Source organism: Hyla sarda, chromosome 11, assembly GCF_029499605.1.
Source record: "Hyla sarda isolate aHylSar1 chromosome 11, aHylSar1.hap1, whole genome shotgun sequence".
NCBI lineage: Eukaryota > Metazoa > Chordata > Amphibia > Anura > Hylidae > Hyla > Hyla sarda.
Window position 1 is genome coordinate 56608292 of NC_079199.1, and position 18191 is coordinate 56626482.

General features: G+C 40.1%; 1 protein-coding gene across 8 annotated transcripts in view; it reads left to right on the forward strand.

Annotated features, from left to right (window-relative positions):
* Window positions 1-18191, forward strand: part of CDIN1 (CDAN1 interacting nuclease 1) — a 481663-nt gene that overhangs the window by 384316 nt on the left and 79156 nt on the right. The window lies entirely within an intron of this gene.

The following is an 18191-nucleotide window of genomic DNA, read 5'->3' on the forward strand; positions in this document are numbered from 1 at the left end:
ATTTAGTGGACCAATAACACAGTTTTACAGTGACCAAATAACAGTACCATTATAGGTCTTATACAGGGCCTAAATAATAATATTAGTAGTAGTAATAATAACAAAAAGAAAACACAAACAATGAGTTTGTGATGAGTTACCAAAAAGGTAGTTTAGGTGAGACCATGCATCATGGGTAATGAGAAGGTGGAGACCCAAGGAAGTTTTCCCTTTTCCCATGCTATAATACAGCCCTAAACTAATCCGAGCCTCTTGAGAAACACAGAATTTTATTTTCCATTTTTTTTATTTTGTGTTATGGTGCAAAACAAAATCTGGAAAGAGAAGAATGTCATTGAAAAGTGTTGTTCTGGCTTTGTTTTAATATTTTTATTAGTTTAACTTTAACTCTTTTTGAATTATATGGCATAGAACATCATTTATGAAATAGATGCATAAAGTTAAATGTAATGCAGAGTAAAATGAATAGAAATGTTTAATGGTCATGAGAACTGGCAGAAAGCCCTGAAGGGTAACCTGCAATATAATACTGCTCATAGACCAATTGCCTTGTTATAGCAGAGGCCCAAATTTGAATGGCATGTCCAATAATTATTTTATTGTAATGGGTATGATTCCTATTGAACAGATCTATAAATGTGATAAAAAATGATATATGGATCCCTTTAGACCTATAAGCTTTCACCTTTATACTGCATTAATATGCTCTAATCAAACCTGAACAGGGGCTGAAGAGCTACAAGTATCTAGAAGGCTGGTGTTAAAATGAATGCTGCTCATGTACGGATTGTGAATATTTAAGGGAGTAAGAATTATTTCATTATATATTTTTTTATTAATTTTTTTTTCTTTTTTTTATACTGAAAACACCAACTAGTATTAACGACCGGATATTGAATGATTTGTTGTATAATCTACAACAAAATTTCCTTGTCAATAACTGTAATTCACATGTTATTGGTGTCCGGATAACAAATTTAAAGTTATTACATTTTCTTAAATGTAAACAAAATTCATAGTTTAGTTGACTTCCATAGTTGTGCATGAGTGTATAATGCTAAGGCTTGAAAGAGATTTTCGTAGGACTTTAGCAATATCAGATATTCCTTAATGGCTGGAAAATGTATGGTCAGCTTGTCCTATGGTAAACTGCATCCTTTTTGGAACTCGAAAAAGTAGATGTTCTCTTACTAACAACAAATGATGGTTATTCATTTATGGAAAAAAATGTTTTTGTATTAAACCTTGTAAATGTAACCTCTCGTTTGAAAAAAGTTTTTACATGTTGTAGAGGCATGTGAAAAGTTTTGATCAGTTGACCCTGTCCTGTCACTACAACAAGCCAGTAAATATAATAAAATCTCTGGCTCATTGCTCTCCCAGCCTTACTTTACCAGACTGGTTCTATATACTTACTATAGAATCAGTCTCCTGCAGTGGGACAGGGAGAGCAGCAAGAAGTAGTCGTGGGAGTCTGAACACACAAAACCTGATGATCAAAATTTTTTACATGCTTCATATACATTGTAAAATGTCATCCAGCACTTTGCACTCATAGGTGCCTTTAGGCAATTTTGCATATAAGCTTATTGCTTTTAACATATCGTTCAGACTTGTCAAAAGTTGTTGACTGCACCGGGTCTCACTCCTGAGACCCACTGTGATCGTGAGTCATTATGCTGGGTAGCGGATGGCATTGTGCTCTGCCTTCGACTGGCCGGTGTTTTAAATAAGAGCAACATTTTAATGTTTGTAACTAAAAGATTGACCCAAGCAAATTCTTAGGTACACAACACCTTTTAAATTTAAAAGTTTAAAGGAGAACTCCGGGATATGAAACTTATCCCCTATCCTAAGGACCACTGGGGCTCCCGTACGGGGCCCTCACTTTGCTGAAATAGCGCGTTTTGACCTTGCATGACACGCTCCCTCAATACACTTCTATGGCAGAGGTGGAGACTGCTGAATGCAGCATTCCGTCTCTCCCATGGAGATGTATTGAGGGGTTTTGTTGGCTGCTGCATCATGCGGTGGTCGGACACGCCTTCTGGCTGCTGACGGCCAGGAATCCATATGGGAGATCGCAGGGGGCCCCAGTGGTCAGACCCCCCGCAATCTAAAACGTATCCCCTATCCTTAATATAGGGGATACGTTTTCTTATCCCGGAGTACTCCTTTAAGATGTACATAATTCCTATGTGTCACTTGTACCTATGTGTACATGAACATATACGGTATTTACAAACGTTGCATGCAATGTTAGTGAATGGTGCCATGTTGCAACAAAGCGTGACTGCTACAAAACAGTCTAAAAAAATCATGTCTGGTTGCACTTTTAGACACAGTCACATGTCACTTGTCCTCAATGCAAGTTGAAAGTAGCTGCAGCGTGCCTGTGACTTCTGTGCCATTTAGCCATTTTGTTGTTTATGGGATAATCACAACTGTAATAAAGTCACACAACAGCAAGTGACAGACAGTTCACAACATAAATATTAATGACTTGATGTGATTAACAGAAGAATGTAAAGTGTGCCTAGTGGGCACTGAGATTTTTGGTACTTTTGGAACTTTGTGAAAGCAAGAAGTATTTTACTACTGAAAATACAGCCAATGGAGATATATATATATATAGTAAATTTGAGTAGCCGTATTAGTCCAGTGATGCAGATGCAAATCATAAAATGTTGCAGTATCTTGTAATACCTTTTTTTATTGGACTAACAGCATTTTGTAGAGACAAGCTTTCGGGATTCCTCCCTTTATCAAGTCCAAAGCAAATCTCTTGATTTGCTTTGGACTTGATAAAGGGAGGAATCTCGAAAGCTTGTCTCTACAAAATGCTGTTAGTCCAATAAAAAAGGTATTACAAGATACTGCAACATTTTATGATTTGCATCTATATATATACCGTATATATATATATATATATATATATATATATATATATGTTATAAAAAAAATGTTTTTAAATATATTTATTCATAACATAAAAGTTGACCTCAGCATCATATTGGCACTCATGGGACACCTCACATATAAAAGTCACGCCAGTACTATATAGTTCAGTGGTGGTCAGAGTGTGAACAACTATCTACAAGCAGACATAAAGGTGCATGGATTGCACTGTGCCTAAGGACTGTACAGTTCATCCACCTTTTATGTCTGTGGGTAGTCTTTCACACTTTGCCCCACTTAATATTAGTGTTACTTTTGCATGTCCCACGAATGCAGTTCCTAATTTTTGCTGATGTTGTCTTTCATGTTATGTATACAATGTAATGTTTTTAATATATATTTAATAAAATATGTATTTTTATGGAATAATTTCTGTCTGATGCAATTTTTGCTTGAAATGTTTAGTAAACTAAACCGCATGGTATAGTCCCCAAGCAACCTGGAGATGTAAAAACTAATGTCATCTCTACAAATTCTCAATATGCATAGAGACTTTTTCCATGAAGCAGTTTCTGTAAAAAAAAAAAAAAAAAAAAAATATATATATATAGAATGACCTATTAGTTTGGTGTTGATTTTATTCTTAATTTAGCGCTAAAGCCATTTTGATCTTGGGTTCATAAGAACCGCAAACCTTTATTGGTACACTTTACTCTATCCATCCCTCTTCTTCATGAGAATGATGAGATTGTCACAACCACGTCTGTCACTACTGTCACTGAATACTAATATGTTAGCAGAGCTGAATTTGTCATTTAACCATTTCTGTTATTAGCTAAAGCCCCACACACTCTGCCCTGCTGCATTGCAAGCTTATCTCTGTACATCTGTGTGCTGCCCACAATGCTGTATTGTTCAGTCTGCAGCAGAAGAATAAGTCACAACACATACGTAGTAGACTGCCTCTCTGTCCGCTATTCAAGTACGTTCTGAAGAGATAGTTGTGAATTTTATCTACGGATTTGTGCAGGTACCATGTCACAAATCTCAACCCCTTGCTGTATGTCAGTTTCCGGACATGGATTTATTGTGGATTTTCTACACTGCAATCAATGTGATGGTAAAAATCTCTGATAAATCTGGAAAAAAAAGTTTTTGTTTGTTTTTTCTTATGATCTGCTGAAAAACCTGTGTGAAAGTTGTCCTGTAGCAAATCTACCCTGTGTGTACTTACAGAGACTTTATAGGACAGGTACCTTGTACATATAGATCCTGCCCCAGTCATGGGCCTAAATGATATTTGCATATTTTTCACTGCAAAAAAGGGTATACTAATGCATTTCACCCCAGAGTAGGCCAAAAGTGTACTCACTGGATGGGACTTAACATTGTGGCATATAGGCCAGGAGGATTTACTGCACGCTACCAACACTGGAGCCTTGTTGGTAGCACCTATGCTGCTCCTGAAGCAGAAATCTAGGCCTTTACAGCATTGAATTAGCCTGATTGAGGGGCGGGGTGTGACGTCACATGGGGGTCGAGATGCCGGTGGTCGAGATGGACCTCCAGTGGTTCCAGAAGCCGCTACAGGTGGGTGCTGCATGGTAGATCCAGGGGGTCCCCAGCAGCAGGACCCCGGCGATCTGACATCTTATTCCCTATCCTTTGGATAGGGGATAAAATGTCGAGGGGCGGAGTACCCTTTTAAGCATTCAGTGAACATATCAATAAACCCTCAAAACTTGAAGAAGGCCAAAAGAGTGTAATTTTAGCATCCATTCCAGTGGTCTTCATTGGGGTTTGCTGTTTGGAATGCAATGAGAAAAAAGTACACCGTATTCTATACTTTTTATCATTTTTCTTGGAACCATTTGTATGATGAGTGCCACTATGCAGCTGTGACTGACATTTTAGTCTAAATTTTGTCAGTTTACTAAAATGTCAATAGATTTTTAGTTATAGTTTTAGTCATCATAACATTTAGTTTTAGTCACTGAAAAAGATTTGTTGACTAACTCTATGAAGAAAAGGATTAGTCAACTAAATTAACTCTGGCCACCACTATATCAGTGATTGATGCCTATTCTGTGGTATTGTGGTATTGTTACCTTTAAATGGGCACTCTCATTTGAATATAATATAGATAACAGCATCATATGTATATTTGTACTATACATTGTTAATGTAATATATATATATATATATAATATGGTTAAAAAATGTTTATATTTTTGAGTGAAAAAAATGCTTCATACTCTGCTGTATTTGCATATTCATCGGTGGACCAGTTCAGTTTTGAAGTGGATTTGAGGGGCCTGTATGTAAGAACCCCTATAAATCACCCACTAGAAAAACTGCACACCGCAACATAATCAAAAGGACATTTGGGAAGTTTATTAACCCTTTAGGTGTTTCACAGAAATTAAAGCGAAGTGGAATAAAAAAAAAAGTTTTTTTTTTTTTTTTTTTGCAAATATGCCATTTTGCGATTTTTTTTTTAGAGTAGAACTCAATATTTATTCCCCTAATTCTGACATATTTAGAAATATCCCATATGTGGCCCTTGTGCTCAACATGACTCACGCAGGCCTCAGGCATGAGGTAGCACCGTATGGATTTTCAGTCTCTCTATTCTTTAGTTAGTGTTACCCTATTCTAAGATATGTAACGTTTTTATTTTTTCACCAATGGAGCTATGTGAGGTCTTATTTTTGGCGGGATAAGTAGTAGTTTTGAATAGTACTATTTTGGGGTATGTCTGACATTTGGATCACTTTTTCTTACATTTTTAGTGAGGCGGGATTACCAAAAAGCAGTCATTTTGGCAAGATTATTTATTGTTTTCACTGTGTTCACCATGCATCAACGACATGGTAATTTTATTTTGCATGTTGGTACGATTATGGGGATACCTCATTTATGTACGTTATTTGATGGTTAATCATATTTAAACTATAAAAACTATTTTTGATTTAAATAAGTCTTTTTAGTGCATCACTATTTTTTGAGAGGTGTATTTTTTTTTTATACTGACAATAATTTTTTATTTTCATACTGACAATAATGTGTGATGGACCGCAGCACTGAAGGGGATTAGTGTTAGGATCGGAGCTCCGCTCCGCTCCTGACAGCTGCGGCGGGTGCCCGGCGGTATGTGATCGCAGGCCCCAGCTGCTGATAACCGCTTGCGGCGGCGTGATCAGGAATGGACATATATACATCCATTAGCATTAATGCACAAAGAAAATGGATGAATATATATGTCCATCTGCGGGAAGGGGTTAAAGAGTAAGCCTGGAACCTTTTTTTTTTTTATTATCTTGTGACAGGTACATTTTGAAATGTAGTTTGCACTAGGGGAAGAGTACCCCTTTAACAACAATGCTTGCTGGTGGAACTGATAAGGTTCTCCTGTAGAGTCCATTCTTAATAAAAAGTTTAACACGTAACATCATAAGGGGGCGGGGCCGTGACATCATGAGCCTCCAGACCCTGGATCGCCAGTTCACTCCGTGCTCCAGATGACAGGAGCAAACTGTGCAAACTGCAGCACCACCTGTCATCTGGAGCACGGAGTGAACTGGCGATCCAGGGGCTGGAGGCTCATGACGTCACGGCCCCGCCCCCTTATGATGTTATCAGTGGCGTCTCCAGCATTCATATTTAGGGGGGGGCACATGGGGGGCCAGTGACAAAAGTGGGGGGGCAATTTTAAAACGTGTGTATATATATATATATATATATATATATGTATATAATTTTATTTTTTATATATATCATAAATAAATACATATATATATATATATATATATATATATATATAACGAAGGAAGCTCGGCACCACTCTCTGTATCTTGAGGACAGGAAAGGCTGGGACCCTTTATGACTTCTCCCCTTGCAACTGCTGGAGGTACATACAGGTGCTACTACGCTGATAGACGATATAAACAGATATCCAATAGGAGAAAGAAGCGGAGCACTCACCAGACCTTGAATGCAGGTTGACTTTATTGACCGGAACGATCAACGGACCATCGGGGGGGGGAGGTGGTACAGACAGGGGAGTGTGACTTAGAGACGCGGGGATATCCTCTCGGTGACGGACCGTTGCGCGCCGAATCGATTCTCCAGACCCGCTTCTCCAGAATTGGTGGCGCAAAAAATAAGCCATCATATGGATTTTTAGGTGCAAAATTGAAAGGGTTATGATTTTTAAAAGGTGAGGAAAAAACAAAAGTGCAAAAACGGAAAAACGCTATGTCCTTAAAGCGTTAAAACTAATAAACTAGCTAATGATTTATACAACACAGTGGGAGCAGGCACTGCGCGTACACATACGCCTTGTGTCCTTAGGTCTCATTTACACGGACAGATCCCTAGCATATTTTACACTGCGGATCCCCTGACAATGGACCCTACAGTGCTGCCTCCATCTGTGCCTGCTCATAACGGCAATCCTCCGCTACGAGCAAACACGCTTTCATGTGTATACTCGCACACATCGCGGCTGCTCTCGGCCTAGCTCAGAGAGCAGGAGCGGCCATGATGTGTGCGAGTATACACATCAAAGCGTGTTTGCTCGTAGCAGAAGATTGCCGTTATGAGCAGGCACAGATGGAGGCAGCACTGTAGGGTCCATTGTCGGTGGATCTGCAGCGTAAAATACACTGTGGATCCACCCCTGAATGAGCCCTTAGGGTACGTTCACACGTACAGGATCTGCTGTATATTTTCTGCAGCTGATTTTGCTACCTATTGAAGCTAATGGGTTCCAAAATCAGCTGCACAAAATATGCAGCAAAAATATGCAGCAGATCCTGTACATGTGAATGTACCCTTAAAGGGTTGATGATAAACTAGCAGTGTGTTCACATGTTGTCCTTGCAGAGGGGTCACTTTCCCTCCTCCAGAGTCCACAGGTCTCAAACAGGTCACATTACCAGAACAATTTACGAAAAATCGCAGTAAAAAAACGCGCAATTTTGCCACGATTTTTCCCAAAAATGTATCTGATAATGTGACCTGTGGACACTGAAGGAGGGAAAGTGATCCCACTGGACTGCTACTATACACATGACCCAGCCCCAGGATAGACTGCTGATCAGGGGGGAGAGAGGGAGGAAACGGGACATCACTCACCTCACATGAAGCTGCTCTGTGTTCCGGAGGCTTGTCAGCTCTTGGCCCCCGTCCTCTCCAGTGCTGGGGGCGGAGCCATCATCAGGTACATTCATCCCTGTTCTGCCCGTCTCTGCTAATGATACGCAGACCAGGGGCAGCCAGGGATACCCTCAGCAGCTGCAGCGGGCTCTTTACCCAGCCGGTCAGTCCACCCCTGGCCCCATACTAGTATTGGGACAGCACTATTTATTTTAAATTGGGGGGGCACAAGGGGGGGCACGGCCTGATCTAGGGGGGTCCATGGCCCCCACCCTAGCGACGCCACTGGATGTTATGTGTTAAACTTTTTATTAAGAATGGACTCTACAGGAGAACCTTATCAGTTCCACCAGCAAGCATTGTTGTTAAAGGGGTACTCTTCCCCTAGACATCTTATTCCCTATCCAAAGGATAGTGGATATGATGTCTGATTGCGGGGTTCCGCTTCGAACCCTCGTTATCTCTCCTGCAGCACCCCCTGTCATCTGGAGCACGGAGTGAACTGGCGATCCAGGGGCTGGAGGCTCATGACGTCACGGCGGAGGGAGATTTATCAAAACTGGAAAAGTCCAGTTGCCCATAGCAACCAATCAGATCCCTTCTTTCATTTTCAACAAGGCCTCTGCAAAATGAAAGAAGCGATCTGATTGGTTGCTATGGGCAACTGGGCAACTTTTCCTTTGCACAGGTTTTGATAAATCTCCCCCATCATGATTTCCAGTATCTCTTCTAAGCTTTATGGCAGGGTTTCACAGTACAAGTGAACTACGTGTAATGCATTGGTGGCAAAGTACGTTGGTTTTGCTGTGAGAAGGAAAATAGGATTTTTTTGTTTTTTTTTCATTGGGCTGAATCATCAAAGTTTCCAGAAATTATGAGGCGTGACTGCAAAACAGTTGCATTTTTCTGCAGCTCGCGTGGACAGATTGGTACCTGCTGCCCAGACAGATGGTCACAGCTTTACTGTCCATGGCGTTGCAAGTGTTTGTCTAGAGACACCATCCAGCCCTTCACAAGGTTTGTGGGGAGCTCTCAGCTTCTTGAAGAGAAACAACCCTTGTCAAGCCTCATTTCAAAGTTGCAGATTGAAATTCATCTGGGGCTCCAGCAGGTATGTTGAAAGGTTTGCCTTTCAGTAAAGGAGAAGGGTCATCCCTCATCATTAATCTGTTCCATCTACATTTCACAGATTTTCTTCTTTCTGTAAGACATTTAGAGCATGATGCTCCTAAAGGGCAGAATGTGCCAACAGTTCTCAGCATGCTTAAACTTATAAGAGTATAGTAGGTTTTCCTGTTAGCCTCTTAGTTAACTTTAACCTTCAACCTTCTCCCGCATGCATCATTGCAAATAAAACTGCTGTACTTTGACAGGAGGATATAAAGTCAGGAGGCCATCAAACAGAAATCTCAGTCTGATTTCACTAAGCTAAACTTAACTTGAACACAGCTCCCTCCCTGCACAAGACCTTCAATGGGAAGTTAAACACTCAGCCATATCGCTTTAGTTTTGATAATCCCTTCTTTAATAGAAAGAAAAAGGAGAAATATACATAATAAATTATGTTTGACAACTGGAATTCAGTGGTCTGGTTACGGCTTGTCTCTGCCTATTATACAGATTTCTGGTCTTCATTTTAAAGAGTCCTTTTTCCAGCAAACTTCATGTGATATTCATATAAACATGGCATTTTGTATACAGAGTCTGAACCAAGATTCTACTATGGGAGTAAGGCGAACCAGATGGCAAAACAGCACAAGATATCTGTTGTACTCTTGATGGCCCAGAATAGCGAACCCTACTTTGTTGTATTTCTAGATTTAGTGGTAGAGGGACTAATAAACATATGTAAGTATGGAAACTAGTCCAATCTGTCAGAGATATGATAACTGGCTACATATAACTACATCAAAGAATCCTTCTATTTCCTCAAATGTACTCTGTATGTAGAAGATACACTGCTAAAAAAAAATAAAGGGAACACTTAAACAACACAATGTGACTCCAAGTCAATGACACTTCGGTGAGATCACACTGTCCATTCAGGAAGCAACACTGATTGACAATCAATTTCACATGCTGTTGTGCAAATGGAACAGACAGCAGGTTGAAATTATAGGCAATTAGCAAGACACCCCAATAAAGAAGTGGTTTTGCAGGTGGTGACCACAGACCACTTCTCAGTTCCTATGCTTCCTGGCTGATGTTTGGTCACTTTTGAATGCTGGTGGTGCTTTCACTCTAGTGGTAGCATGAGATGGAGTCTACAACCCACACAAGGGGCTCAGGTAGTGCAGCTCATCCAGGATGGAACATCAATGCGAGCTGTGGCAAGAAGGTTTGCTGTGTCTGTCAGCGTAGTGTCCAGAGCATGGAGGCTCTACCAGGAGACAGGCCAGTACATCAAGAGATGTGGAGGAGGCCGTAGGAGGGAAACAACCCAGCAGCAGGACTGCTACCTCCGCCTTTGTGCAAGGAGGAGCACTGCCAGAACCCTGCAAAATGACCTCCAGCAGGCCACAAATGTGCATGTGTCCACTCATATGGTCAGAAACAGACTCCATTAGGGTGGTATGAGGGCCCAGTGTCCACAGGTGTGGGTTGTGCTTACAGCCCAACACCGTGCAGGACGTTTGGCATTTACCAGAGAACGCCAAGATTTGCACATTCGCCACTGGCGCCCCGTGCTCTTCACAGATGAAGCAGCAAAGGATAAAAAGAAATCCCCCTGTAGGCGCTGCTCCTCAGCAAGGATAGCACGATGCGATTGAGTATTGTTAAAACATGGAGTTTATTGACCAAACACACTAGGCGCCCTCCTTGTGGTTGCTTTTTGTCTTTTCATTTATTTATTTGCTTAACTGATGAAAGCAGGTTCACACTGAGCACATGTGACAGACGTGACAGAGTTTGGAGACATCGTGGAGAACATTCTGCTGCCTGCAACATCCTCCAGCATGACCGGTTTGGCGGTGGGTCAGTAATGGTGTGGGGTGGCATTTCTTTGGGGGCCGCACAGCCCTCCATGTGCTTGCCAGAGGTAGCCTGACTGCCATTAGATAACGAGATGAGATCCTCAGACCCCTTGTGAGACCATATGCTGGTGCAGTTGGCCCTGGGTTCCTCCTAATGCAAGACAATGCTAAGACCTCATGTGGCTGAAGTGTGTCAGCAGTTCCTGCAAGAGGAAGGCATTGATGCTATGGACTGGCCCGCCCGTTCCCCAGACCTGAATCCGATTGAGCACATCTGGGACATCATGTCTCGCTCCATCCACCAACGCCACTTTGTACCACAGACTGTCCAGGAGTTGGCGGATGCTTCAGTCCAGGTCTGGGAGCACATCCCTCAGGAGACCATCCACAACCTCATCAAGAGCATGCCCAGGCATTGAAGGGAGGTCATATGGGCATGTGGAGGCCATACACACTACTGAGCCTCATTTTGACTTGTTTTAAGGACATTACATCAAAGATGGAACAGGCTGTAGTGGGGTTTTCGACTTTGATTTTGAGTGTGACTCCATATCCAGACCTCCATGGGTTGATAAATTTGATTTCCATTGATAATTTTTGTGTGATTTTGTTGTCAGCCCATTTAACTATGTAAAGACGAAAGTATTTCATACGACTAGTTCATTCATTCAGATCTAGGATGTGTTATCTTAGTGTTCCCTTTATTTTATTGAGCAGTGTATTTTTAACCATATAGATCATTGACAGATTTTTTCATTCACTTGGTTCACTCTGTGACATTTAGATCTAGATGTATAATAGTAGAAATCATTTTGCTCGTTTTACCCATTATTGAATTGTTCACTCCTTCCTCTGCTGGGGAATTATGGTATTTCATGGAGCCCATGTATTGCACAGTCGTATATCGTATATGTACTTTACTGTAGTTGTAAAATGTATACCTTATAATGTTCAATACAAATGAAATTGTGAAACTTTTTTAAAGGTTTTTTTTATAATTTTTAAAAGATCTGTGTTTTTTATTTGTTGTGTTTTCCATTACCAAAAGCAGCAACACTCTTGACCACCCTAGGCTATGTTTCCCCATTGAATTGCATTGAATTTAATTGGTAATGGACAAAAGTATGGAACATGTAAAAGTAAATTATTTGTCTTTGGCCACTTACATTTCTAAGAAACTGACTTGGTTTGGCTTTTTTTTTTTTTTTTGTCCATTTTCAGCCCAAAAACATTTGGTTTTGTAAGATTGGGTAACAAACTAACTGGCAAACAAAGCCAAAGCCCATATGCAAGAATTAATCCCTGGAAATCTGTGACATATTATGCTTGTAAAATTAGCCCATGAATTAAGCCTTGAAATAAGCTTCAAAATACCTTGATTGGAAGCCTTAATTTGATACCTTTTAACATGTTGGGGGCAAAAGATAACATTATAATTAGTCACTTGCTGATACACTGTGCTGTCATTATGTGTAATGCTCTGCCTCTTCCACTGCACATGTGCTCCTTGTTTGCGAGCAGTGTGCGAAGGTCACACAGCATGCCTAAAAACCTTTTATCATTCATGTTAATGGGGCAGCGCCAGTCTATTGTGTCTATGTCCTTAAGGCTTGCTGTAAAGCATTTCTCTAAGGCTAGGTTTTCATACTGTATTTTGGAAAACAGCCAGTGCAGTTTTTCAGCCAAAGCTAGAAGTGAATCCAGTAGGAAGGAGAAGTACAAGCCTTTCCTTTGTATTGCCTATTCCTTTGGAAGACACTTCTGGCTTTGGCTCAAAAACTGCAGTGGCATTGCAAAGGTTTAGTGTATTTGCAGTCATGAAGCGAATATTATTTTGACAATTATTTTTTTAATAGAAGTAATTTATAGATCTGTTAAGCTTTCTGGCAACAGTTATTTAAAAAAAAATCCCACTGGAGTACCCCTTTAATTTTTGCAAATGGTTGCATGAACAATCCAGCAATTGTTTAGTTTCTGACTGTGTCGATTATCATTTACAGGGCGGATCATTTTAAAAAGCCTTTTAGTTCCTGCAGCTATTAGTTGACCACTCTTTTGTTTGCTTTACATTATGTCTATGCACAATAAGCTATTGTTGCTTATCTCTGACAATGTCCTAAGGGAAGAAGAATCTCTCTGCTATTGTAGTAGAGGGGACACAAAGTCAAGCACCTTGACATCCCATACAATGAGTTGTTGTAAAGTGAGACTTAAGTTTAATATCAATTATCATTTCACTTATATTCATTTGTTTAAAGGTCATTATAAACAATTGTTTAATCAGCTATTGTTGTCTTTTCTTTTGCATCATGCAGTATAAATAACACTATAACTTTAGTCTAAAGATCTTTTCAGTATCAACAATATCAAATGAGAATGTTACTGATTTTGCTCAATGAAAGCATTTTTTATGGGGAAAAAAATCATTTTTGTGGCCTTAAGAGTTATAACTTCATTGATAGCTAAACGTGGTTTTCATTTTTCTTTGCTATGTGCTGTGCGGTATAAATACTATCCTATCTTTCTTCTCTGGGTCATTACGATTGTGGAAGTAACCACATTTTTTTTTTCTTCCTATTTTTTCAAAATCATTTATAGACAAATGGACATCTGACTTCACATTCTGCTGTATTTTACAATAATGTATTGGTGGTCGGCCTGAGTGCCATATACTTCATACCAAAAACAGGAAACTTTCAGAAGTACTGTAGTTTTTATGGGATTTGTTTTAAGATAGCATATACAGCATTATGTTATTGATCACACAACCATGTGAATATAATCTAAAGCCCCACTATATAAAAATAGATCTAAGACCTGCTACTTGCAGCTTAAGGCTGCAGGGGTGGATTACCTGCGGACTTTCCACAGCGTATTTGCTGCGGAAATTCCAAAGCGGATTTTGCTACCATTGACTTCAGTGGGTCAGCAGAAAATCCACAATAGAGGCAGTTTTGCAGATTTTCCTTAGGACCCATTGAAGTCATTGGTAGCAAAATCTGCTGCGGATTTTCCACAGCAAATACGCTGTGGAAATTCTGCAGGTGATCCGCCCGTGTGAACGTACCCTTAAGGGGTATTCCAGGATTATTTTTTGTTTAACTATGCTACAGAGGCTGTAAAGTTAGTGTAGTCCATACTATAATTTTTGTAACTGTGTTTGATGGTGGTCTCACAATTCTTCTGTCATTTTTGCCCCAAGGTTTATTTTTAACAGCATACAAAATCATCTCTGGTTTTTCCAAGTTGCTGTGTGGCCCAAGATATTACATCACTAGGGAGAGGGAGACTGTCTTTGTTTAATGTGTGAAGCGACCGCTGGGTGGGAGATCATTTTGTTTTTGCAACAGTTGGCGGCACCCTGGTCAGAAAACACTGGTCTGGTGCAATGAAGGGATCACTGGTGTGTTTCATTGGGTGGGGTGGCTGATGTGTGGGAGGGAGAAAAGTGACCTCACACTTACAAACAAGGAATCATGGGATTTGTAATTTGAGGGAACAAACTCCAACAGGAAATAGCCAGTTCACAAAAAGATAGCCTCAGCTTTATGGTAATATCACAACATAGCCATTTAGCCCCAAGACAAGCACAGATCCTTACTAAGCATGTCCATTATTGTCTGGCAGGTACATACTAAAATCACTTTATGATAGATAACCCCTTTAATACACATTTCATTTGGACTAATCCATTCCAGGTAATTCAATTTCTTTGTTAATCTGTGTTTAGAAGAAACTGCATATAATAGAGCCTGAGAACATCAATATTGATAAAAAATTGTGGTGAAGATACAAAATAATTTTTCGGAGGCCCATCTGCCCAGTAGTCTAAGCCTGGTCACTCGTGCGCCCTTCTGCTTGAATCAGTGTACATAGTGCTGACCAAACACAGTCAAGTACAGAGCTCAGCGGTTTCTTTGGACCTAGAAAAATGAATAGATTGTCAGGGCAGATGTATAACAACTGTTCTATTCAAACCCTTCTTACTGCATAGGCACTTTGAACCCCCATTCAAGTGATTGTGGGTCCCCCACAACAGTGAAGTCCCCATCATTCATACATTTACCAGCTATCCTGTAAACAGAATATGAAGTGTAGCTTAACAGTTCACTAGTCTCTAATATGTGTTCTATAAGAATTGCAGCTTTCAGAAGCATGAGAGATCCAATAATAGAGCAGGAACATATCAGAATCAGGCTGTTTTATGGTAGCCTGCTAAGACTAATGGCTGTCGGAGACAGCAGCTCGTATTCTAATTGCAGACTTAGAGTGGAGACTTTCCCTGTCGCTGCTCAAATCTGTTCTAAATCTCTTCTGTTTTCTTAAAACATACAGTGCATTTGGAAAGTCTTCAGACTTTCTGCATTAACAGAAGAATTAGACCCTTTACTCATTATTTGGTTTAAGCCCCTTTGGCAGCTATTACAGCCACCAGTCTTCTTGGGTAGGATGCTACAAGGTTTGCACACCTGGATTTGGTGATATTCTGCCATTTATCTTTACAGATCCTCTCAAGCTCCGACGGGTAGGATGGGGATCAGTAGATCTGTCCCAGCCACTGGGGACTCTGATCAAGGTGTAGTAACATCTCATAGATGACCAAAAGAAATGAAAGGCCTCCAGAGTTAAATTTCAGGTGTAAAAAAAGGGTCTGAATACTTATGTCCATTAGAATTGTTAGTTTTTTATTTTCAATTAATCTGCAAAAAATGTCTAATTCTGTTTTCATATTCTCAATATGGCAGTGGGTAAACTTGATTTTATTCTCTCAAGGCCTCAGCATAATAAAATGCCCTATGACACTATCTTTCTGCCCTATGACACTATCACCCATGCATTTTTTTTTATTTTTTATTTTTTTTTTACTGATCAAGGCAGATCTACTACCATGGAACTCAATTGGGATAAGATTATAGAAAGAGCAAAAGGGGAAAATGCCCCAAGGTCTGCACCATCATGAAACTGCAGGACGATTCCTTTTTTTTTTTTTTTTTGTCAATGATTACATAGTTAGTACGGTTGAAAAAAGACATACGCCCATCAAGTTCAACCAGGGAATTGAAGGGTAGGGGTGTGGCGCGATATTGGGGAAGGGATGGGATTTTATATTTCTTCATAAGCATTATAGTTATTTTGTTCCAGGAATGTATCTAACCCTGTTTTAAAGCTGTAAAATTTTCCTGCTGTGACCAGTTCCTGAGGTAGACTGTTCCATAAGTTCACAGTTCTTATGGTAAAGAAGACGTGTCGCCCCTTGAGACTAAACCTTTTCTTCTCCAGACGGAGGGAGTGCCCCCTTGTCCTTTGGGGGGGTTTAACCTGGAACAGTTTTTCTCTATATTTTTTGCATGGGCCATTAATATACTTATATACATTTATCATATCCCCCCTTAAACGTCTCTTCTCAAGACTAAACAATTGTAACTCCTTTAATCACTCATGATAACTAAGATGTTCCATGCCCCATATTAGTTTAGTCGCGTGTCTCTGCACCCTTCCCAGCTCCACAGTGTCCCTTTAATGGACTGGTGCCCAAAACTAACCAGCATATTCCAGGTGAGGCCGTGCCAATGCTTTATAAAGGGGGAGTATTATGTTCCTGTCCCTCGAGTCCATGCCTCTTTTTATACATGACAATATCCTGCTGGCCTTGGAAGCAGCAGCCTGACATTGCATGCTATTCTGTAGTCTGTGATCTACAAGTACACCCAGATCCTTCTCTACCAGTGACTCTGCCAGTTTAATCCCCCCTAAGACATACGACGCATGCATGTTATTAGTACCCAGATGCATAACTTTACATTTATCCACATTGAACCTCATTTGCCAAGTGGATGCCCAGACACTTAGTCTATCCAAGTCATCTTGTAACCTATACACATCCTCTATAGACTGTACCGTGCTACAAAGCTTGGTGTCATCTGCAAAGATAGAAACAGAGCTGTTAATGCCATCCTCTATATCATTGATAAATAAATTAAACAACAGCGGGACCAGTACTGAACCTTGGGGTACACCACTAATAACCGGGGACCAATCAGAGTACGAATCATTGACCACCACTCTCCGGGTATGATCCATGAGCCAGTGTTCAATCCAGTTACAAACTAAAGTTTCCAAGCCCAAAGACCTTAACTTACCTGTCAGACGACTATGAGGGACAGTATCAAATGCTTTAGCAAAATCCAGAAACACTATATCCACAGCCATTCCTCTGTCAAGGCTTCTACTCACTTCTTCATAAAAGCAAATTAGATTGGTTTGACAACTTCTATCCTTAGTAAACCCATGCTGGCTATCACTTATAATACAATTATCCCCTATGTATTCCTGTATGTAATCCCTTATAAATCCTTCAAACAATTTACCCATAATGCACGTTAGACTTACCGGTCTATAGTTTCCTGGGGAAGACCTAGAGCCCTTTTTGAAGATTGGCACCACATTCGCCTTGCGCCAGTCCCTTGGCACAATACCAGACACCAGTGAATCTCTAAATATCATGAACAGGGGTACAGATATTACTGAACTTAGTTCTCTAAGAACTCTTGGGTGTAGTCCATCTGGCCCTGGAGATTTGCTTCCATTTATATTACTTAACTTACCTTGTACCATTTCTACATTAAGCCAGTTCAGCACATTACATGATGTGTTACCAGCACTGACCTGTCCAATGTCAGCCCCTTCTTCCTTAGTATATACACAACTAAAGAACCCATTCAGTAGCTCTGCGTTCTCTATATCGCCTGTGACAACCTCCCCATTATCATTATTAAGGGGTCCTACATGCACTGTCCTTGGTTTTTTTGCATTTATATATCTAAAAAAATATTTAGGATTAGTTTTGCTTTCTTTGGCCACCTGTCTCTCATTTTGAATTTTTGTTGTTTTTATTACATTTTTACAGATTTTATTAAGCTCCTTGTACTGTTTAAATGTTATAGCTGACCCATCAGATTTGTATTTTTTTAAAGCAATTTTTTTGTTGTTTATTGCTCTTTTAACATCATTTGTCAGCCATGTAGGATTTAGTTTTAATCGTTTATATTTGTTCCCCTTTGGTATATATTTAGCCGTATAGTTATTTAGAGTTGATTTAAAGATGTCCCACTTACCTTCTGTATCAGTATTTGAGAACACCTCCCCCCAGTCTATGTC